This window comes from Numenius arquata, chromosome 32, assembly GCF_964106895.1.
Source record: "Numenius arquata chromosome 32, bNumArq3.hap1.1, whole genome shotgun sequence".
In the NCBI taxonomy this organism is placed as follows: Eukaryota; Metazoa; Chordata; class Aves; order Charadriiformes; family Scolopacidae; genus Numenius; species Numenius arquata.
In genome coordinates this window covers 994068-1018840 of record NC_133607.1, presented here as the reverse complement: position 1 = coordinate 1018840, position 24773 = coordinate 994068, and the positions used below count along the sequence as shown (strand labels likewise).

The 24773-nt window shown below is 48.5% G+C and overlaps 1 pseudogene; it reads left to right on the top strand.

Annotated features, from left to right (window-relative positions):
- Positions 1–504: 504 nt before the first annotated feature.
- LOC141476437 (olfactory receptor 14C36-like) lies at positions 505–17684 on the top strand (annotated as a pseudogene).
- Positions 17685–24773: the final 7089 nt, after the last annotated feature.

Below are 24773 nucleotides of genomic sequence, written 5' to 3'. Positions count from 1 at the left end.
CAGTAGCACTTGGACCAGTCCGAAGAGGACAGGACATTAAAAATGTGCTGTATACTGCAGCTGGAGATAATGGCCCTACCTGGAGCCTATGGCAGAAAGGACCAGGGGAGACTCGAGGTCGACCCCTGGGATTTTGGAGTCGAGGCTATAAAGGCTCTGAGGCCAACTATACTCCAACTGAGAAAGAAATCTTGGCAGCGTATGAAGGAGTTAGAGCTGCTTCAGAAGTAATTGGTACTGAAGTACAGCTCCTCCTGGCACCCCGATTGCCAGTGTTAGGTTGGATGTTCAAAGGTAAAGTTCCTTCTACTCATCATGCCACCGATGCTACCTGGAGTAAGTGGATTGCCTTAATTACACAGCGAGCTCGAATAGGAAATCCAAATCGTCCAGGAATTCTAGAAGTGATCACAAACTGGCCTGAAGGCGGAGATTTCACAATGCCACCAAAGAAGGTGGTAACACGTGCTGAGGAAGCCCCGCCATATAATGAACTCTCAGATAATGAGAAACAGTATGTTTTGTTCACTGATGGATCTTGTCGTATTGTAGGAAAGCATCGAAGATGGAAAGCTGCTGTATGGAGTCCTACACGACGAGTTGCAGAAGCTACTGAAGGAGAAGGTGAATCAAGTCAATTTGCAGAGGTAAAAGCTATCCAGCTGGCCCTAGACATTGCTGAGCGAGAAAAGTGGCCAATGCTCTATCTTTATACTGACTCATGGATGGTGGCAAATGCTCTGTGGGGATGGTTAAAACAATGGAAGCAGAGCAACTGGCAGTGCAAGGGTAAACCCATTTGGGCTGCTGAATTATGGCAAGATATTGCTGACCGGCTAGAGAAACTAGTCGTGAGAGTACGCCATGTAGATGCCCACGTACCTATGAGTCGAGCCACTGAGGAACATCGAAACAATCAGCAAGTGGACCGAGCAGCTAAGATTTTCCAGACAGATTTAGACTGGGAACATAAAGGTGAATTGTTCTTAGCTCGATGGGCCCATGACACTTCAGGTCATCAAGGAAGAGATGCAACGTACAAATGGGCTCGTGACCGAGGGGTGGATTTAACCATGGACGCAATAGCGCAGGTTATCCACGATTGTGAAACATGCGCCGAAATCAAGCAAGCTAAAAGGTTAAAACCTTTGTGGCATGGAGGTCGGTGGTTGAAATACAAGTATGGGGAGGCTTGGCAAATCGACTATATCACACTCCCTCAAACCCGCCAGGGTAAGCGTTACGTGCTTACAATGGTGGAAGGAAGCACCGGATGGTTGGAAACCTATGCTGTGCCCCATGCCACTGCCCGGAATACCATCCTGGGCCTTGAAAAGCAAGTCTTGTGGCGACATGGTACTCCAGAAAGAATTGAGTCTGACAATGGAACTTATTTCAAAAACAATCTTATAAGTAGCTGGGCAAAAGAACATGGTATTGAGTGGATATATCATATTCCCTATCATGCACCAGCTTCTGGAAAAATTGAACGATACAATGGATTGTTAAAAACTACCCTAAAAGCGATGGGTGGTGGATCCTTTAAAAATTGGGACAAGCATTTAGCTCACGCTACTTGGTTAGTTAATACCAGGGGATCCATCAATCGAGGTGGTCCTGCTCAATCAGGCCTTTTACATATTGTAGAAGGGGATAAAGTCCCTGTGGTGCATGAAAGGAATATACTAGGGAAAACTGTATGGGTTTTTCCTGCCTCGGGCAAAGGCAAACCCATTCGTGGGACTGTTTTTGCTCAAGGACCTGGATGTACTTGGTGGGTGATGCTGAAGAATGGAGAAGTTCAATGTGTACCTCAAGGGAATTTGACCCTGGGTGAGAATACTTAATTCCGAGTATGATGTTAGTTGTTTACAATACTAACAGTGTTTTGTAAGTGTTTTTCAGGATGAAACCTAGCCGGATTGATCAAGTGGCGTCTAGTAAAACTTCTCTGAGATGGACATGTTACCCATGGGCACGAACCACAATGAATTTCACACTGTCTTTCCTACCCTGAGAACCTGATCTACTGTGAAATGGACTTAAGCTTTTGTATATAGAGATAAATTATAACTGAGTGATTTACATATATCTATCTATATATGTATGTATGTATAGATTTTATAGATGATAGTAGTTGTAATTTAAGCATGATGCAAATGGTATGGAATAAGGGGTGGAATGTCCCGGTTTGAAGTAAAACCGAACCAATTTTCTGTTCTGTAACTTTACATCCTAGCTAGGCCTCCTCTAACTCTCTGAAATTAACGGCATATTGTGGAGAAAACTGCTCGTTCTCAGAGTGATAAGACCAATGTTTGTGCTCCATGCCAAGGAATGGTATGCAGGGAGGCCCTTGCTTATACTTATTGCTATAACAACCAAGGTCAGCCAATTTCATTATTTGCCCCCTTAGAGGGTCGGAAACGGAAAAAACGTAGAGGGGTCACGTCGGTGGGGAGGAGTGGACAGGACAGGTGACCCCAACCTGACCAACTAGGGTATTCCATCCCATCTGCCCCACGCTCAGTATAAAGGCTGAGGGATCAAAGGGTCAGCCCCTTTCCTGCGATGGCCGACGTCCAGAGAGGACTCTGTCTGTTCATCTGCTTTTGATCCCGATCCGGGTGTTCCTGACTCCAGAGCTGGAATCCAGTTCCCATTCGTCACTGAGTCCAGTCTGGGACTTCCCCAGTGCCTGCCAGTGATGTGACTGTCATCCTGGGAGCTTGATACGGTTTTGTATATATTGTATCTATTTCATTATTTTCTTCTTTATTTTTATTTTAATATTAATTTTTCATTAAAGTAGTTTAGTTCATTCTAAACTTCTGAATCTCCTTATCTCTTTCTCCTCCTCTCTCCTCTTTTTAGGGGGGGGAAGGGGGGGGAAGGGCCATCTGCCGGTCCGGTTTTAGTAAATTCAGCCAAAACCACGACAGAATTATTGAGAAGCAATCATCCAGCCAACGGCTTACTCTGACAGCGACGCAGCAAGCAGCACTACAACAAATTGCACAAAAACTGCAATCGACGTGGTCATCTCGACGCATTTTAATGTTGTCAGTGTCTCTGATAATATGTAATGGGAAAGATTCACCATATGCAGTCATTTGTCAATGGCAAAACAAAAAGGGGGAACTTGCTACTCTCTTCTCCTTCTTTGGTGATGCCACTGACAAATGCGAAGGGAAGGTAACAAAAGAGAATGTGTTCAATGTCTTAGAATAGGTGTTCTTAAGTGTACAACCAAAAACGAGCATTCAAACGCGAACTGAAGCAGTAGGTGAATTGATACGAAAAGGAAGATCACGAATCATAGAAATCAGTGGCAAAGAACCAGAGGATATTAGCATACCTGTTAACACTGTAGATTTAGAATGGTGGCTGCGCAATGACGCTGCCATGCAAGAGGCCTTGTTAGGCTACAGTGGGAGAGTGCATTCACAACAACCACAAGGGAAATTATGGCAAGTTCTAAAAAGAAATCAGTGGCTAGAAAGACCCAAGGTACAGAAAGACCCATTGTCAGATGGTATCACTGTGTATACAGATGCAGGCAAACGCTTGCGGCGTGCAGCCTGTGTTTGGCAGGAAAAGGGTCAATGGTGTCAGCATATCATAGAGGGACAACCTCGAGATTCCCTTCAAACATTGGAACTAACCACAGTAGTTTGGGCCTTGAACAATTGGCTAAGCGCTCCCTTGAATGTAGTAACAGACTCATTATATGTGGCTGGAATAGTGCCACGCCTGGAAGACGCTCTACTTAGAGAGACAGCTAATCCTAGGCTGGGGAGTTTGTTTATTTGGTTGCGATCTATACTTGACCAAAGAACAGCTGCCTGTTGTGTTATCCATATTCGTAGTCATCAGCTAGACCTTGGATTAGGCCAGGGCAATCAACTTGCTGACAGCCTGGTTAGTCCAGTGTGTCATGTGCCCCCTATGGATAAATTTCAACAAGCTAGGCAGAGTCATGAGAATTTTCACCAAAATGCAAAAGGGCTAAAAAGACAATTTAATTTAACAGAAAATGAGGCTCGAGGCATTATCCAAGCCTGCCCGAAATGTGGGAGCCATGGCCCAGGAATAGGGTTAGGAGTGAACCCAAAAGGATTAAAGGCGTTAGAGTTATGGCAGATGGATGTCACACATATCCCAGAGTTTGGTCGCTTGAAGTATGTACATGTGACCATTGATACATTTTCAAAAATGATCTGGGCAACCACATTGCCTGGAGAAAAGGCACATCATGTATGTAAACGCTTGCTTGCTTTGCTGTATTAGGAGTGCCTGAATGCATTAAAACTGATAATGGGCCTGCTTGTGTTAGTCAAAAGGTTAGAAAGTTTTTGCTAAGATGGGGGGTCGATCACACGACAGGGATCCCACATTCGCCTACGGGACAAGGATTAGTGGAACGCACTCATCAAGTATTGAAGGACTATCTAGGTAAACAAAAGGGAGTAGAGACAGATGCTCAGCAAAGGCTACATCGTGTGCTCCTTACGTTGAACTTTCTCTGTCTCGTGGGTGATCGAGAGGAACTGCCAGTGATGATTCACCATCAAAACCTTAAGTTCAATAGTACAACAATACTCCCGCAACTCAAAGTGATGTATAAAGATCCAGTCTCTGGAATTTGGATGGGGCCTGTTCCTGTTATATTTAATGGTCGAGGTTATATGTGTGTCTCCACAGATTGCGGTCCAGTGTGGGTGCCCAGTCGAGCTGTAAAACCTGCTCTGACTCGACATGATCCGCCTGACAACCAAGATGTTCAAGATCCTGACCCTGGGGATATTGATCCCGGCGGTAATGACCCTCCACAAGATTGAACCTAGGGAAAACATGTGGGTCACCTGGGCGAATAAGACAGGACAACAAGCCTTTTGTCTATCGCTTGCCTCTGCTACAGAGCCTTTTCGGACATGTTTGATAGGAGTGCCTGGTTTTAAGGTAGAAGACTTTAGCAAGTATAGTAAGCAGAACTGCACTAATTCTCAGAGTGTTAGTAATTGTAGTGCCACGCTCCTTAATAGCTTGAATGTTACACTGCCTTGGGACCCTCAAGAATTAGAACTGTTAGGATCAATGAGAATTGGAAATGTCTCCCAGAACTGGACTCAAACCTGCATATTTTTTGGAGGACCTGCCTTTACTGGCATAAATTATTATCGATCATTTAATTGGATGGGGTGGACAAACGTCACTCCGAAAGCAAACTACTATGACTATAGATATAAAGGCGCATTCTGTGGCACAAATGACACATCAAAACAAGGATTGGGAGCCCTTGGGGTTGGAACGAAAGGGGAACAGCAAATTTGGAACAATGCCACCCCAAAAGCCTTGCCGCCAGACGTGTTTTTGATATGTGGTGACAGGGCATGGCAGGGAATTCCGAAAAATGGGATAGGTGGTCCATGTTATCTTGGCAAATTAACATTGTCGGCCCCAAATCAAAACTGGTGGAAAAATGGGACCAATGGAGAAAACGCCGCACGTACGAAATGGGCAGTCACGGGTCTCCCACCAAATTGCAATGATGAAGTTACCTTACTCAATCCCACTGAGAGAGTGTTTTTATCCCTGTTTGTACCTGGGGCAGCATCAGGCAGAGCTTTGAAGGAGATAGGACGGTTAGCTTGTTGGGCTGAAAAACAAGCTAAAGTCACCACTGAGGTAACAGAAACTCTGTTAGGAGATCAAAATAGCTTACACCACGCAATTTTGCAGAATAGGGCGGCAATTGACTTTCTGCTATTAGCTCAAGGTCATGGTTGCGAGGATTTTGAAGGCATGTGCTGTATGAACTTGTCCGATCACAGCGAATCAATTCATAAACAGTTGCAGTGGTTAAAAGAGCATGCAAACAAAATTCATCAAAACCATGGGTTTTTAGATGGGTGGCTGACTAACTTGTTTGGGAATATGCCACAATGGTTAGTAGGCTTGCTTGTTGAAGGCTTGCGCATTATAATAACCCTTATGATTATAGGTCTCTGCTTATGTTTAGTGCTTAGTTGTATTAAGAGAGCTATGTTAAAAGTAGTAAACCAAGCCTGGATTGCTCAAAAACAAGAAGGGGGAATTGTGGAGGAATGGCTGAGTGAAAAAGGGCACGACTTGATTGCAATGAGCAACCCAGTCTTTGATAGGGATGAAAGCCCAGAGGAGGCTGTGAACTGTCCTTGAGAAACAGAAGTATGAAGAAGTAGCTACATGATAAGTAAGTGATAAGCGGTACTGCCTCCGGGAGATAGAGAAACATCTGCTGCGCGTGGACAAGAGGTCTGCACTAATTGTGTGAGCGCTCTAGGCGCGTGAACAGAGACTGTAAGCCAATCGTATAGCTGTCGCTAGCGCGTGCTCTGCTTGTCTGTCTTTATATACTCTGTGAGATCTTGAATAAAGTGAGAACGACCATACTCATATTGAGACTCATCGTTACTCCGGGTCCGTCTCCCACTCCGACACTCCGGGACCTCACAATCTCTGCATTCACTCTGCCTCCTGGGAGAAAACCAGCTTAGAGTGAGGGTTAGAGGAGAGGAGGAAGGTTCGGGGTTTCGAGGGAGGGTGTGAGGCCTTAGGGGTTGGGGGTTTCTGTCAGCAGTTTGGGTTCCCTCAAACTCAAAAGTCCGGTGAGCTTCTGCTTTGTGCTCTGGGTAGAGCTAGGGGGGAGAGCTCTCCTCTGAGGGTAAGGGATGCGGGTGAGGCTCAGGTGAGGGTTTGGGATTCTCCCATGGGATTTTTGTAACTGCTCTGAGCGCTGGTCGGCTCTGTGGGTTGGGGGGTTGGGTTAGGGCCAGAGGTGAGGGCCAGGGTTAAGGCTTGTATTTCAGGAGTAGGGAACTCACACACAGAAACTGAACGCTGTTCATCAAACACGCCTCTCTTTGACCTGACCCACACTCCCTTCTCTCCTCGATGAAACTCTCAGGCATCTGGAGCACCTCACAGTGCTGCTTCTTCCCTGCCAGCTTCCTCCAGTAGAGATGACATCCCAACCTACTCTCCGGAAACGTGACCTTTACCTTCATCTTCCTCTTGCCTGCCCCTAACCTCTCCTCTCATCTCCCTGGCCTTTCCCTCCAGAACCTCACAATCCCTGCCCTCCTTCTGCCTCCTGGGAAACATGTGTTAGGTTTAGGAGAGGGGTTGAAGATGAAGGGAGGTTGAGGGCCAGGATTAGGGAGTTGGGTTTGGCTTTAGGCTTCAGGCAGTGGGTGAGGGTTTCAGTTTTGGCACTGGTGTTCAGGGAAGGGCTAAAGATGAGAGCTCCAGGTCAGGTGTTAGGGTCAGGACACAGGCAAAGGCTTAGGGTGAGTGGGGCAGTGCCAGGTCTGAGGGGCAGAAGTGTGTAAGGGCTCGGCGTGTGTGGGCCCTCCTGGTGACCAGAGGGAAACCTCATGTGGTGATGACCAAAAGCATCACCATTTCAATGGGCTGGGGGTTAGCACTGGGCCCCTTGGCTTGACAGGGTGCATCCAAGGGGCTACAGGACGTCTCTGCCTCCTTTCTTTGTCATCCTGAAATCACTGCCTCTGATTTTCTGCTCTAATCAGCCCCCAGGGATGGGGGCTTCATCCGTCCACAGCCCTCAGCAGACTCTTCCAAACCTCTAAGACTCGTTATTCCTGACATGGCCCTCCACAGCCTCCACACTCTGTGGCTTTCCGCTGGGAACTTGTTAGTGTGCAGCAACCATAATGAGTTTGTTCTGGCATCTCAATTTCTGTACAGTTGCAGGGAGACTTTGAGGAGAGACTGTCTTTGAGGAAAAGTTTTACTAAATGCAATGGTGTTAATGAGCACATGATGTAACCCAGGTTCTTTTCTTTCTCAGTCATAACTCAGTAATGCTTTCCACACTGACAAATGGTTTTTCATTTTACTGTAGAATGTTGCTCCACAACAACTAATTTCATTCGCTAGAGGTGGGCATGGGATCAGGCGACACAGACAGCTGAGTAGATGTGACCACGGGAAGATGGGCAGGGAGATCAGCAGAGACATGAGTTGGTGAACAAGGCTCTGGGCTGAAAATTTAGCTAAGAATAAGGCAAAATGGATGTTGGAGCTCTACCTGAGAGCCTGAGAAAATTTTTCCAGATTTAAAAAAATATGAGCACATTTTCACCAGCTGAAAAGATGGAATCCTTCTACTAAAACCAACAAATTTTCCCCAAAGCATGCCAAATTGGGGAATTTCAGGATATGCATTAACTGCAGAAGAAAAAAATACGGATCCTGCCATGACTCGCAGTGTCCATAGTCTGTTACACTTAATCTCACTATTTTTCAGGTATTCCCACCTCTCCTGATTAAATGGGCTGTGTCCATAGACACCTTCTCAGCAGACTCTCTGGCCATATGCTCTTTCCTGGCTCCTCAGGAGTTTTGTCCTCCCCTTACACATTGTTCCTTCAGTCACCTCTCACTGCTTTGACCCTCAGGGAGCTAAAAGCTTGCCTGTCTGCCAGGAGTCTGCTGAATGATCTCTGTAACCAACTCACTAATGGTGTGTTTATTTATCATTTCTGATCTATCCTTCTAAAATATTTCTTTTATGGTCCCCAGTTGAGGAAGGTGGACCTTATTCAAGGTTCGTACTTGGAACACAGCCGAGGAACGTGTTGCTTCTTTTTATTAATTTGTGTCATATCACACTTGTGGTTGTTCAAAATTAATAAGAGTCTTGTGTCTATTTACAGCCAAGCCTGAGGGTAAATCAGGTGGGAATTGGTGCAATGGTGCTGTAACATTCAGCTGCAGAGTCAGTGACAAAGTCTGATGTAGGAAAAGGAAGCAAGTCCCAGGCGGCCCCCAAGAGAAATGGTGGGGTGGAGGAGGTGGGGGGAAAGTTGTACAGAGAGGGGGGACCTCCAGGAGATGGCAGTTGGTGCCTCTCTGGTCCTCCTTAGGAGACCCTCTGGTTCAATGTCAATTGGACAAAGCTGCTATCGCTTCCTCTGAAAAAATAATAAGATCCCCTCTCAAAATGGGAAATTAATTTCTCATTTATAGTTCTCATTGAAATCCCGCTTTAAGTAGACTCCTGAGACCTTTCCAATCAGCTGTACATGTCTGGAAGCCCTGAATGAAATTCCGAAAGAGATGTGGCTCATTAGGGCTTTCTGCACTTTAAGGAGCCCTGTGGTGTATTTGGTGCTGAGCCCATGAACCTCAGATACTGAGAGGAGCTTGAACAACCTCTCCAGGAGTCAAAGCCAGAAGCAAATGCCAGAGTCTCTTGGAGCATTAATTGGCCCCACCGAGGGCCATTACAGACCAAGCCTCCCCATGGATTTCTCTGAGCAGGAAACTGGAGGCTGTGATTACAGGTGGGCAAAGGCACTGTGCAGGTGTGTCTGATGCTGAGGAAAGCCTTGCTGTGTTTTATCATGGCAAGGGGTCAGCCCTGGGAAGGGGGGTCCTGTCCCTCACACTGGCTCAGGGCTCTTCCCGGGGCAGCGTGATGTGGGGTGTGCAATGCCGAGGGAAGGACCACGACAGTCACCTCCCAGCCTCCCTGGCAGGGGGTGCAAGGAAGCAATGAGGCCCCCGTTCCATGAGATTAACATGTCTCCTTTCCAGCCTTGGTAGCAGAGACAACAGCCATAGCCACGGGGACAAAGACCTGCATGCTGTGGACACCCAACCTCTGTCCTCCCCTTGCTCCCGCTGCGGCATCCCCTTGCCTTTACTGACAGCTCTTCTTCCTCCCTGCCTCTTCCTTGGAACACTGAGCATTGCCCTGATCCAGGCTCCCTCTGGCTGAGCTCAGGCACCACAGCACTACCCTTCAAGGGACATTGCTTTCTCCTCATGTCATGTCTTGTTGCTAATGTTCATTTAGGATCCTGCACAACTGTGAGGTGGCAGCAACGTAAGATATATTAACACAGGGTTAAGTTGTATGATTTTGACAATATTAATCATCTGCCAATTATCAAAATGATTTAACAAAATTTGCTATAATCAACACAGAGAACTTCTTTAAAGATTCAAAAATGGCAAGGTTCAGCTGAGACGTTCATTTAGTTTCCTAAATGAAATCACACACGCACAAACAGAAGACTCACAACAGTTTCCTAAATTGAATGGCACGCACACAAACAGATACAGTGGTTAACCTATATAATTAAGATGCTTATCTTTTTGCAAAAAGCAGTAAATAATTAGTATCAAACAATCTTTGAAAGCTCTAGAAATCCAATAGTTGTGAATGACTCAGTCTTTTCCTTCGTTGGTGTTTGTCAGCAGACGATCTCTGAAACCCTCACAAAATATACTCTCTGAAATATTCATAAAAACCACACTTTGATACCTTCATATCCTCATATCCACTTTCATACCCCAATAGCCTTCATACCCTGGGGCACCTACAACTTCTCTGGGCAGCTTGTTTCAGCATCTGACAAAACGTATCATAAAAAAATTCTTTCTTATGCCTATTTTAAATCCGCTCTTTTTCAGTTTAAAACTGATATCTCATGTCTTGTCACTACAGGCCTTGGTGCAAAGTCTCTATCTTACTTATAAACTCCACTTAAATATTGAAGGGCCTCTGTAAGGTCTCCATGGAGCCTGTTCTTCTCCAGTTACAGAATCACAGAATGAGATGGGGTTGGAAGGGACGTCTAGAGATCATCTAGTCCAACCCCCTGGCAAAGCAGGGTCACCCAGAGCAGGTTGCACAGGATCACATCCAGGCGGGATTTGCATGTCTCCAGAGCAGGAGACTCCACACCCTCTCTGGGCAGCCTGTTCCAGGGCTCTGCCACAATCACAGTAAAGAAGTTGTTCCTCATGTTCAGATGGAACTTCTGTGTTCTGCTTTGTGCCCATTGCCCATTGTTGGGTACCACTGAACAGAGTCTGGCCCCATCCTCCTGACACCCACCCTTTCGATATTGATCAGCATCAACGAGGTCCCCTCGCAGTCTTCTCTTCTCCATGCTAAACAGACCCAGGTCTCTCAGCCTTTCCTCATCAGAGAGGGGCTCCAGTCCCTGATCATCTTTGTAGCCTCTGCTGGACTCTCTCCGGTAGTTCCTTGTCTTTCTTGAACTGGGGAGCCCAGAACTGGACACAGCACTCCAGACATGGCCTCATGCTGTGGTTTGGGCTGGATTGGCCCATAACGAGATGACAGATGCTCTCCCCCACCTCTCACTCTGAGCAGAAGAGGGAGAGAGTAAAGAGATTTAGAGTTTAGAAAAAACTAAGCTACTTTAATGCAATGTCACTAATAAAATAAAAAGAAAATAATGAAATAGATACAATATATTCAAAACCATATTAAGATCCCAGGATGACAATCATGTCACCTCCAGGCACTGGGAAAGTCCCAGACTGGACCCAGTGATGGATGCGAACTGGATTCCGGATCTGGAGTCAGGAACACGTCTCGGGATCAAAGGCAGATGAACAGACAGGGCCCTCCTCTGATGTTGCCGTTGAAGAAAGAGACTGACCCTTTGATCCCTCAGCTTTTATACTGAGCATGAGGCAGATGGGATGGAATCCCCTGTTGGTCGGTTTGGGGTCACCTCTCCTGTCCCCTCCTCCCACAGGTGCGACCCCTCTACGCTTTTCCACTTCTGACCCTCCAACAGGGCAAATAACAACATGAGCTGACCTTGGTTGTTATATTAATAAGTATAAGCAAGAGCTTCTCTGCACACCATTCCTTGGCATCAGCTGTAAACTGTCTTATCATGTCTTATCATGCTGAGAACAAACAGGTTTCTGCCCAATACGCCGTTAATTTCAGAGAGTTAGAAGAGGCTTAGCTAAAAGTAAAATTAGTGAACAGAAAGCTTCATGTCTTCCAGGTCTCCAGGGACAGGGTCATTGGTTCTTGCGTGGAAAAGCAGCAGAGGTTAATAGTCCAAGGGATGGACAAGCTTCAGCAACCTCTCAGCAGTGCCCCCTTTCATCAAGGACAGAGCTCTTTAGAAGCTGCGAGAGCTTGCCAGCAGCTTCCAGCAATCACGGTCTGCTCTGACCAGCCTTAACTGGCAACAACATAGAGCAAGATTGAAGTTCCCCAAGGATCTCTGATGAAGTCCTCAGAAGAGGTTTTCAGGACTCAGTTGGACAAAGTGAATTGGAAGGAACTTGTGGTGAATTCAGTGTTGACCCTGTTGTGAGCAGGAGGTTGGTCTAGAGACGTCCCAAGCTCCCTTCACACTTGAACAGTCCCATGATAAACCTGTTGTCTCTGATGATGGCTGCTGTGGTTCTTGCAGCCATTAACTCCTCATCTGCATGTGGGTCAGCATCAGTCATGGAAACCCTTGAGTCAGACCCTCATAGTGGTGTCATGGTGCCACCAGGGCCTGGAACACTGGAAGTTCAGTGTGTCATTGTGGGTGACAGCTTGTCCAGACAGAACAGGCTCTCCTGACAGCCTGCAAGAGCTGTGCTTTGCAAGAGGATGACAAATGAGAGTGACACATGCAGAAAAGGATGGCATGAGGGTGATGATATTCCAACATCCCTGAGGTGCATTGGAAACCCAGTAAAATCCAATAGGACTGGAAGAGCCCTAACCCTCTCAGGCAGCATTTGTAAGGTTGAAATTATAAGTATGAAAGGCTGAGAGAGATGAAGTTGTTCAATTGTAGAGAAGAGAAGGCTTTGGGAAGAACTAAAATTGACTTTTCCACAACTACCAGGAGGTCATCAAGAAGGCGGATCCAGGCTCTTCAGTGTAATGTGTGAACAAACACCATCTACCCATGAAACACTGCACCGTCCAGTACAAACATCCACCTCTGCTCCCTCTTTCCTCACTGGCCGTGGCTTTGCAGCTGTTTCTGAGATGGCCACCATGTCTATTCCTACATTGGATAGAAATTGAGATAAAGTAGCAGCACCTTTGAGTATTTGTAGTGCCCTGAAGCCCCCCATGCTGTTCTCTTGTGAGGGACACCACCATCGGGGTAACCATCTGCACACTAATATGGACAGCTGACAAAATGGAGCTTCAGTCCAGGGGGACCTTGAGAAACCCTGGGATTTGGGCAACAGAAGCCTCTGGAAGTTTCACATGGAGAAGTGGCCAGAGCTGCACTGGGGGGAAGAATAACCCCGTAGATGAGGGCAGCCCGGGACCTGACTGGCTGGGCAGGGATCCTGAGGAGAAGGTGTGACGAAACGGGAAAAAGGACTTCACTGAGAGGTTCAAATTAACAATTTATTTGGACTTCACTCACAGGTCCAATACGTCACTATTGCGAGTTCTATGTGTACAATGGCGATTACACTATTGCAATTTAAAAACAATTCACGGAATACACTATTGCAACCTACAAGTGATCCCAAAAAGTAACAACACAAACCACAAGCGCGCTAGATATTAATACCTTAAAAGAGTGCACAAATCACGATCTTAATAGCATGCCATATACCATACGTATGTTTCTTTATCACTTACCCTTTCTCTCAGGTAAGGTCGCTCAATCCCTGGGAAGTTACCCTGTACAGCGTCCTGGACAAGGTGGGGGACGAATCTCCTACAGGCCAGCTGTATCGTTGGAAGATTACCCCCATTTTCCTCCTCAAACCTTGTGGTTTATATTTCCTAATTCTGTGGGGGTGCAGGATTATGCCTGAGTGGATTACACTATCTGGGATGTTTACCTCTGGTGGTGCGATGGCGAAGTCTCTGTTGCCAATTTTGTGATGTCTAGCACTCAAAGTCATGGGACTAGTGGTGGGATGGGACTCGGGGCATTTTATTCGTTAAGAGAGTTAAGGCTCCATTCGGTTTCGGTTCTTATTGTGATGCAATCTTGAGACAACCCCGGGCTGAGCCGTTTTTGCAGCTCCCCCCAAGTTATCTCTGCATAGACAAGGCAAGGCAGAGATGAAGCTGAGTCGGATGACAACCCCCTGCATCTCACCTATTGCGCTCTGAAACCGGTTTGGCTGGGTGCTCCCATACAGAAGGGCCTGGGCACCCCGAGGGATGCCATAGGAGCCAGTAGTGCACGCTCGCCAGGAACAAGGGCAGCTGCGTGTGGGGCTGCGTTAGGAGGAGCGTGGGACACCCACCCCAGGGGAGCTGTCATCCCACTCTCTGAAACCTGGTATGGCCACCTCTGGACTCATGTGGCCCTCTTTGGGGCTTCCTGTTCTTGACAAGCGGGGAGGACTGGGGAGTGTCCAGAGGAGCTCTGCCAAGAGGGGATTCATGGCCTCAAGGCCATGAGGCCCCTTTCGGGGGAGGTTGAGGGACATGGGCTTCTCCAGCCTGGTGAAGTGGAGGCTCAGAGCATCACAGTCACAGCCTGGAACTGCTTGAAGGGAGTTTCAGAGATGGTGGAGCTTTTCTTCATAGTGGAAAAAAGGCAGGAGAAAGGAAGAATGTCACAAAGTGTGCCTGGCCATGTTGAGACAAAAACTGAGGATAAAGAGATGTCACTCCAAGGGCAGTGCTGTGGTCCAATAGGGGACACAGAGGGAGACTGGACCAGCGCATGGCTTTCTCTTTCTAGGAACAGCCAGGGAGAGAGGATGGAGAGGTATCAGGAAAGGTAGTGAGCTGTTGCGGTGAAATGGAAAAGACAATTGGGTGCCTTCGAAGACAGAGGTGCAGCTGTGGGACACTGTAGGGGAGACTACGGTTGAGACCGTTGAGGGCCAGAGGAAGACTGGGTTTACCCCCCAAAAAGACGTGACGTCTCTTTCATCATGGCTATTGTCCCTGCCACCAAGGCCTACCAGAAGGTCCCTTAACCTCACTCAGGAAGACCTCATGACCTCCTTGCCCCACCCAGATGGGTCCTGCCATAGTCCTGCCCTTGGCATTGCACATCCCCACATCACACTGCCCCAGGAAGAGCCCTGAGCCAGGTGTGAGGGACAAGATCTCCTTTCCCAGGGGCTGGGGGTCAGAGCCCGGCCCTTTGCCTTAATGGGACACAGTCAGGTTTCCTCAGCATCAGAGCCACCTTTAATTGTCCTTTACCTGCCTGTCCTTATTGCCTCCAGTTTTCTGCTCTAACGAGCCCCTGGGGAGGCTTTGTTGGGAATGGTCCTCACTGGGACCCATGAACACTCCCCGAAAGTGTTTATTTTGGAGATGATGTCACAGCTTGACTTCTTGAGAGGTTTCTTCCACTTGCTCTCAGTGTCTGAGGTTCATGGGCTCGGTACCAAACCCACCAGAGGGGTCATTAAACTGCCTTGGGCTGGTCCTCTGCTGCTGAGCTGGGCCGGGCTCTTGGGACAGAGGCAGCTCCTGGCAAGCGGGCAGAGCTGCAGAGAGACAGTTTTAGCCAGCGCAGCAGAGCTGAGGGAAGAGCTTCAGGCGCGAGGATGAGAGGATCAATGCGGAGAGAGGTTCAAGGCAGTTGGGAGTGGTAGGAGAGCTGAGAGCTGACGGTGGGACAAAGCTTCACAGCCCTCTCCACGGTGAGTCTCGGGCTGCAGGGCAATGGCCCTGCAGATCCTGAAGGGTTCTCCTCAGTCTGTCATCGCCCACAGCCTTTGGGCTCTCTCTGCAGTGCAGAGGAGGATGAGGGTGTGCTCCAGAGCAGGGCTTCCCTGCAGCACCCTCAGAGGGACAGGCCAGGATGGGTGCCTTGTCCTGGGGATGGTGCAGGGTGTGAAGGTGGGTGAGCAGCCAGGGGCTGAGTATAAACCTTGTACATTTTATATTGGTATCAGAAAGGATACTAATTCTTTAGTATTATTTAATGTATTTTAAGTGTTTTAATGTTAATTATTTCATCTTATTCTACAAAATCTGTTTATATTTCAACACTATGGGCTTCTTTTTTTTCCCAATTCCCATTCTTTGGTGTGAGGTGTCATAGGGTGATAGAGTAATTGTCTGACAATAAATAGTTGTGGGTCCTTTGAACCATCGCACGGTTTCAGCAGGAGCTCAGACACTGACCCTGCAGGTCCTGCCATGCTGATGGTGCCCAAGCCCTCTCCTAACCTGTGGGTCTCAAGGCAATGCAGTCCATGGGATGAGGGTAACGTTAACTCCCCATTAGGGACACCCCATCTTCTGGGCATCCAAAAGCTGACAGATCTTCACTGGGGAGGGGAGTTTGCAGATCTGGACTCCTCTGCTCTCCATGGGATCATCCTCCAGACCAAAGGGGTTCCAGCACAAAGCAGCTGAGAGCAGGAGGGATGGAGAGAGCAGCTCTCCTCCTTCTGCACTGAGGGTCTGTCCTGTTGCCTCCCAGGACTCTCAAAACAGCACTTGTAGTGTAGCAAAAATGCCAGGGATTTCTGCCTTCAGAAATGACTCTTCAGGTGGGACAGGGGCAACAGCAGAAAAATAAACACACACACACACACACACACACACACACACACACACATCCTCCCTCCGAGCTCTGTTCTGCATCCAGGGGACCTGGGAGTGACAATGGTCAGAAGCTCTTTCCCATCAGGGGTAGATGTAACCGGCGACCACTCCTGGTTCCTCTTTGCCTGTTGCTGCACAGCACAACTGACTCCTCTGGAGCCTCCAGCAGAGTCCCCTGCTCCCCATTGCACCCTCAGCCAGCACCAACCAAGGATCACGCCAGGATCTGCACCAAGGTCTCCCTGGAAGGACAGAGGTCATTTGGGGGAGCTCAATGTGACAAGTGGAAGAGGTTCTGCTCAGAGGTGTCTGTCCTGACTCCTCACTGTCTTTTCCTTTTTGAACAGACCCCCACGTGTACATGGAACAAATGTCCAACGGCAGCTCCATCACTGTGTTCCTCCTCCTGGCATTCGCAGACACACGGGAGCTGCAGCTCTTGCACTTCGGGCTCTTCCTGGGCATCTACCTGGCTGCCCTCCTGGGCAACGGCCTCATCATCACTGCCATAGCCTGTGACCACCGCCTCCACACCCCCATGTACTTCTTCCTCCTCAAACTCTCTGTTCTTGACCTGGGCTCCATCTCCACCACTCTCCCCAAAACCATGGCCAATTCTCTGTGGGACACCAGGTGTATTTCCTACTGGGGATGTGCTGCACAGCTCTTTCTGTTTTCTTTCTTTATCGTAGCAGAGTACTGTCTTCTCACCATCATGGCCTACGACCGCTACGTTGCCATCTGCAAACCCCTGCACTACAGGACCCTCCTGCGCAGCAGAGCTTGTGTCCACATGGCAGCAGCTGCCTGGGGCACTGGGTTTCTCTCCGCTCTGATAAACACAACCAATACATTTTCAATACCCCTCTGCCAGGGCAATGTCCTGGACCAGTTCTTCTGTGAAATCCCCCAGATCCTCAAGCTCTCCTGCTCAGACTCAGACTACCTCAGGGAAGTTTGGCTTCTTGTGGTCAATGCCTGTTTTGCATTTGGCTGTTTTGTTTTCATTGTGTTCTCCTATGTGCAGATCTTCAGGGCCGTGCTGAGGATCCCCTCTGAGCAGGGACGGCACAAAGCCTTTTCCACGTGCCTCCCTCACCTGGCCGTGGTCTCCCTGACTGTCAGCACTGGATTCTTTGCCTACCTGAAGCCTCCCTCCATCTCCTCCCCATCCCTTGACCTGCTGTTGGCATTTCTGTACTCGGTGGTGCCTCCAGCGGTGAATCCCCTCATCTACAGCATGAGGAACCAGGAGCTCAAGGATGCCATTAGGAGTCTGATTTCATGGATGTTTGTCAAGAGTGAGAAATTTTCCAGCTCTCTTCACCAATGACTCCCACAGTATCTGATTACATCCTTACATCCTTTTTTTATGTTTTGTTTTGATCCATTGTATTTATCGTTATCTCTGTTTTCATTCTTGTTCATGTTTATTTTATTTCTACAGATATGTCTGCATTTGCATCACGGCACCCGAGGCATGTACCTACTTGGTGTCACCTGGTTCCCTTATAAAACTGTGTTTAACAGTGGCTCAGAGCTGGCCTTTCTCCTAGCATCTCTGTAATAAAATGGGATCTCCCCAGTGCTGTGCTTTCATACTGGGCTCTTTCTCCACACAGGTTTGAGGAACTGCAAACTGCATCCCTGCAGTTCCTCTTCCTCTGTGTGTTCAGGAATGAAAAGCTCAGAGCTTTTAGAGACATAGGAGTGGATTTAGGAGTCACCAGTTCCTGTTTGGGGACAGGTAAGATGGTGAGTGTGAGTGAGGGATGTACCCAGGGCTTTCACCCAGATGACATTAAGGCCATCCATCCTCTGGGAGGGGAATGTTGAAAGGGCTTGTTGAAAAGGCTTTAAACTAGGCTCGAAGGGGGAAGGGGTTAAACACGAGTCCAGCAGAAATAAGCCTAAGGAGAGCCTTCAGCCTGCCATCTCACTTGAAGTGGGAGATGCTGTAAATACTGTAACAAAGGCATGGTCTTGCAGAGAGGAACCGAGATCCCCTGAGACAATAGGGGACAGAAGTGTATTTGGCACAAAACATGTTGGGAGATCAGTGGAGTGCCCCTCTAAGAAGGAGACACAGCCAGCAGACCGACTAAAGTGTCTCTACACCAACGCACGCAGCATGGGAAACAAACAGGATGAGTTGGAAGCCATCCTGCTACAGGAAAGCTACGACATAGTAGCAATTACGGAAACTTGGTGGGACGAGTCCTATGACTGGAGTGTGGCCATTGATGGCTACAAACTATTCAGAAGGGACAGGAGAGGAAGAAGGGGTGGAGGTGTTGCCCTCTATGTGAAGAAATGGCTAGAGTGTGAAGAGTTGTTGCTAAAGAATAGCCATGAGCAGGTAGAAAGCTTGTGGGTAGGAATTAGAGATCGGGACAACAAAGGGAACCTTGTGGTAGGAGTCTACTACAGGCCTCCTGACCAGGCAGAGCCTGTCGACGATGCCTTCTTACTCCAGCTGGAAGAGGCATCACGATCACAGGCTCCCATCCTGCTGGGTGATTTAACCACCCTGACATCTGTTGGAAAAGCAACACGGCTGGCTGCAGGCACTCCAGGAAGCTTCTAGAGTGCCTAGACGACAACTTCTTGAGACAAGAAATCACCAGCCCTACTCGAGGAGATGCATTGTTGGACTTGTTGGTCACAAATGCAAGTGAGGCCATCAGGGATATCAAAGTTGAAGGCAGTCTGGGCTGCACTGATCATGCTCTAGTGCAGTTCACTCTCTTAAGAAGTTTGAAGCCCAAGAGGAACACCATCAGGATGCTAAATTTTAAGAAAGCGAACTTCCAACTCTTCAAGGAGTTAGTAAATAGGACCCCATGGGAAACTGCCCTTAGGGACAAGGGAGCAGAACAAAGCTGGCAGATCTTTAAGGATGCTCTCCATAGAGCACAAAAGATCTCAATCCCAACATGTAGGAAATTGGGTAAGGAAGGCAAGAAACCACCATGGCTGAGCCGGGACCTGCTGGTCAAACTAAGGGGTAAGATGGGGCTACACAGGAAATGGAAGAAGGGACAGGCAACCTGGGAAGAGTATAGGGATGTTGCCCGGCTGTGTAGGAATGAGGTCAGGGAGGCCAAGGCACAGCTAGAATTGGACTTGGCAAGGGACATAAAGAAAAACAAGAAAGGCTTCTACAGGTACATTAACCAGAAAAGGAAGGTTAAAGAAAATGTACCCTCCCTAAAGAGCAGCAATGGGGAACTTGTATCAATGGAGGAAGAGAAGGCAGAAGTTCTCAATAATTTTTTTGCCTCAGTCTTCACTGGCAACCCCTCTCCTAGCTCTTGTATTGATGGCCCACAAGTTGAGGATCCAGGTGACAAAGTCCATCCCACTATAACTGAAGGCATGGTACATGATCACCTAAGGAATCTAAAGACATACAAGTCCATGGGACCTGATGAAATCCATCCCAGAGTCCTGAAGGAACTGGCTGATGAAGTTGCAAAACCACTTTCCATGATATTCGAAAAGTCATGGCAGTCAGGTGAAGTCCCTGCAGACTGGAAGAAAGGAAACATCACACCCATTTTTAAAAAGGGAAGAAAGGAGGACCCTGGGAACTACCGACCTGTCAGCCTCACCTCTGTGCCTGGGAAGATCATGGAGCAGATCCTTCTGGATGCCATGCTTGGGCACATGGAGGACAGGGGGATGATTCAGGACAGCCAACATGGCTTTACTAGGGGCAAGTCCTGCCTGACTAACCTAGTGGCCTTCTATGATAAAGTGACTAGGTCAGTAGACAAGGGGCGACCTATGGATGTAATCTATCTGGACTTCTGTAAGGCCTTTGACACAGTTCCTCACAACATTCTACTTGCCAAATTGGAGGGATACGGATTTGATGGGTGGACGGTTCGGTGGATAAGGAATTGGCTGAATGGTCGCACCCAGAGGGTGGTACTCAATGGTTTTAAGTCCAGATGGAGAGCAGTGACTAGTGGTGTCCCTCAAGGGTCCGTCCTGGGACCAGTACTGTTTAACATTTTTATCAAAGACATAGACAGAGGGATTGAGAGCACCATCAGCAAGTTTGCAGATGACACCAAGCTGTGTGGTGTTGTCGATACACCGGAGGGACGGGACGTCATTCAGAGGGACCTGGACAGGCTGGAGAGGTGGGCCCAGATGAACCTCATGAGGTTCAACAAAAGCAAGTGCAGGATTCTGCACCTGGGAAGAAACAATCCTCAGTATAAATACAGACTGGGGGATGAGGTATTAGAAAGCAGCCCTGAGGAAAGGGACTTGGGGGTGCTGATTGACGAGAAGCTGGACATGAGCAGGCAATGTGCTCTCGCAGCCCAAAAGGCCAATCACATTCTGGGCTGCATCAAAAGAAGTGTTGCCAGCAGATCCAGAGAGGTGATTCTGCCACTTTACTCTGCTCTGGTGAGACCTCACCTGGAGTACTGTGTGCAAGTCTGGAGCCCTCAATATAGAAAGGCCATGGACCTGATGGAGCGGGTCCAGAGGAGGGCCACCAAAATGATCAGGGGGCTGGAGCACCTCTCCTATGAGGACAGACTGAGGGAGCTGGGGTTGTTTAGCTTGGAGAAAAGGAGGCTCCGGGGAGACCTCATAGCGGCCTTCCAGTACCTGAGGGGGGCCTACAGGAAGGCTGGGGAGGGTCTGTTTACAAAGGCCTGCAGCGACAGGACGAGGGGCAATGGTTTTAAGCTGGAGAAGGGGAGATTTAGATTGGATATTAGGAAAAAATTCTTTACCATGAGGGTGGTGGAACACTGGAACAGGTTGCCCAGGGAGGTGGTTGAGGCCCCTTCCCTTGAGATATTCAAGGTGAAGCTCGACGAGGCCCTGGGCAACCTGGTCTAGTAGGAGGTGTCCCTGCTGACTGCGGGGAGGTCGGACTAGATGACCTTTGGAGGTCTCTTCCGGCCTGGACCAATCTATGAATCTATGAATCTATGAATGTGGAGCTGTCTGGAGAGCATGGAGCCTTGCTCCTCTTAATAAATCCCCCTTTGCAGCTGGCCTTGCTCATGGAGACCATGCACCACTGGCTCCTATGGTGTCCTTCATCGTGTGCAGGCCATTCTTCTCAGGGTCACTGCTCATCCTTTTAGGTTCCCTGATATATGGGTTTATTCTTCCCCTCCCCAACACAGGACTGGCCACTTTTGTAAAACTTAAGAGGTTTGTGTTTCATTCAAGGTACAGGTTAGGGGTTGGTTGACCTGCTGGAAAGCAGCTCTGCAGGGAGGGACCTGGGAGTCGTGGTGGACAACAAGGTGACCATGAGCCAGCGATGTGCCCTTGTGGCCACAAAGGCCTATAGTCTCCTGGGGTGCATTAAAATGAGTGTGGCCAGCAGGTCAAAGGGAGTTATTCTCCTCCTGTACTCTGCCCTGGTGAGGCCACATCTGGAGCACAGTTCTGGGCTCCCCAGTTCAAGACAAACAAGGAACTACACAAAAGAGTTCAGCAGAAGAGGGCTACAAGGATGATCAAGGGACTGGAGCACCTCCCTGATGAGGAAAGGCTGAGAGACCTGGGTCTGTTTTGCCTGGAGAAGAGAAGACTGAGAGAGGACCTTATCAATGCTTATAACTATCTAAAGGTCAGGTGTCAAGAGGATGGGGTCAGGCTCTTCTCAGTGGTGCCAGGTGACAGGGAAAGGGGCAACAGACACAAGCTGGAACACAGGAAGTTCCATCTGAACATGTAGAACAACTTCTTTACTTAAAGGGTGGCAGAGCCCTGGAACAGGCTGCCCAGAGAGGTTTGTGGAGTCTCCTTCTCTGGAGACATTCCTAACCCACTCAGATGCGTTCCTGGGCAACCTGCTCTAGGTGACCCTGCTCTGGCAGGGGCTTGGACTAGATATTCTCCAAAGGTCCCTTCCAAACGTTAAAATTCTGTAATTCTATGATTCTGTTAGCCCAATCCCAGTGTTTCTCAAGGTCCCTCTGGACTGAAGCTCCATTTGGTCAGTTCTTGTTTTCATGCAGACACATCACATTGGTTAGAGTGAGCCATCACTACAAGAGAACTGCATGAGCAGTTGCAGGATACGATGTCTAATTAAAGGAGTTGCTAGTTTTGTACTGACCAACATAGGATTCAGCACGACAACCCTCTTAGAAACACGATACAAGGGCACAAAACAAGCCAAGGCCAGGCCAGTGGGGAAAGAGCAGCATTGGGCTGTTTGTGGGGGAATCTGTGAGCATGATTAAAGAGAAGAACTTGGGAGGGGGTAAGAGGGAAAAGGAAACCCAAAACTTCAGCTCCAGATATGATGACACCTGTTTGGGGTGACCTCCCAACCAGCCTTGAGTCAAGTCACTGACTTGAGTGGGACACAGACATTGCAGATGGGTGAACAAACTTATGTCTGCTCACTTCTGTGGTCATGGGGAACCTGAGTGCTCTCCCTGACACCATCAAGGGAAGGACATGCCCTGGTGGAAGGACATGCACAATCTCTCATGCACCTCGGGAGGTCTCCAGGCCGAGACAATCCACAGTCTGTGGAGAAAGGGAACTGAGGGCTGGGCTGTTTGCACCCTTGGTCACATTAGTGGGAGATGTTACCTGCACAGATACACAGCACGGATCCGTCCAGGAGCTGGTCTTAGGCCCTCCATCTGTCCAGGAGCTGGCCTCAGGATTCCTTCATCCCTCCAGTTCCCCCGTGCACACACAAGCAGACACACATACAAATGGCCCTCTCCACAGAACCCTTGAGGCTGGAAGGTGCCAGCTTCCACCTTCTCTGTGCTTCCTCTTCATGCTTGACGTCAGTCAGGAGCTCCTTTCTCATCCATGCCAGCCTCCTGCTGCCTTGGCATGACTTCCTGCACGTTGGGATGGACCATTGTGGATCATGAAGAGGTGATCCTTGACCAACAAAGGGCTCTCTGCAGAACCCACCTGGCCACAGACATCCCCTGGTCCAAGGTTAGCAAAATTTACCTCCCTAACTCTTATGCCAATCAGTCTTTAAAGTATGACAATGTATTAATTTTCTGAAGATATGTATCTATATAGCTCACATCATGTCCTGATTTATCGTGCTTGAGTGAGTGAACTAATGGACACCAGCTCATCAAAAGGAGCAGAAGAACAGCCCTGCCCTCAAAATACGGACTTTTCTTCTCAGAATCACAGAGCTGTCCATGAAGGATAAAAGATACCCCTGGAGATCCAAGATACCGCCAGTGTCCTGGTCCCTCTAACACATCTTTGAAACTCTCCCAGTGTCCAGCATCACAGATCAGTAACTCCAAGAGACCAACTCCAGGGACGTCTGGAGCAATAGACAAGCAGCGAGAATGCTGATGGCTGATGGTACAGCAGGAATAAACTTGCTTTGCAAAGTTTTACTATGATTAGGAATTGGTACTGTTTATGTTAATCAGTGACTAGTCAAATCATGTGGTACCTGAACGCTTGAACGGTGTAAGAGCCCTGCATAAAACCACATTTGAGGTACCCCAACGCAGGTGGGACACTTCATGCAAAAGAATAAATATTTACCCTTGCAATTCTGTACTTTGTGTCCTTGTCCCTCTCCTCCATCAGCACGAGCCGGTTTCAGATTTTCACAACACAAGTGACTGATTGGCACTGCAGGGTGGCAAGGTCTCTTCCTTCTCCGTGCAGTAGACGTGGGGCAGTCCAGAACACAAGACACATCACAGTGGGGTCTCCACTCATGTGGAACCTCATCCCAGGACACCTGGACATTCTCCAGGCTCATGGATGTTTCCTGAGCGCCATCCAAGTCTGGAGGTGAAGGGTGAAAAGAGGGCAAGGTCCTTCCTGCCAGATTCCTGGGACAAGCATTCTCCTTGTCTCCTCTGCAAAGCAACATCAACTGCCTTCCCTTTCTGGGCTTTGACACAGTTGTAAGGATTTGCTAAAGCCGTCAGCCATCCCTTTGATTCTCTCTGATGTGCCCCAGTTCTCTCTCCCAGACCTCCACAGGGGCAATCACTGCTGCTCAAGGCCGCTTAGCCTTCAGAAGAGGCCTTGAGCTTTCTGGATCTCCCTGATCCTTATTAACTATCTTTCCGACTCCCTCCAGAGCTCATGGTGCACTTTTTTGTCAATGACAGGACCTTTATGACCATCGTTTATGGAAGCATTGCCTTTTTCAGCTCTTCTGTGCAGATTTGTCCAGAAAAACACTAAGTACATCAAAACAGATGCTGAGTGAAGTGCCAGGAAATACCAGGGGAGCAACACCCGCAGCAGTGGCTTCCTTGCAGGGAGTCCTTCCTCAGAGGGGGATCCAGCCTCTGCCCCTCCTGGGAGGGAAATCAGCAGTGGTCACGTCACCTGGGAACACAAAGGGTGACTTTTGCAGTGCCGCCCTTCATCTGAACCGCTTTAGATGCGTACCTTTGGATTTGCCATCATG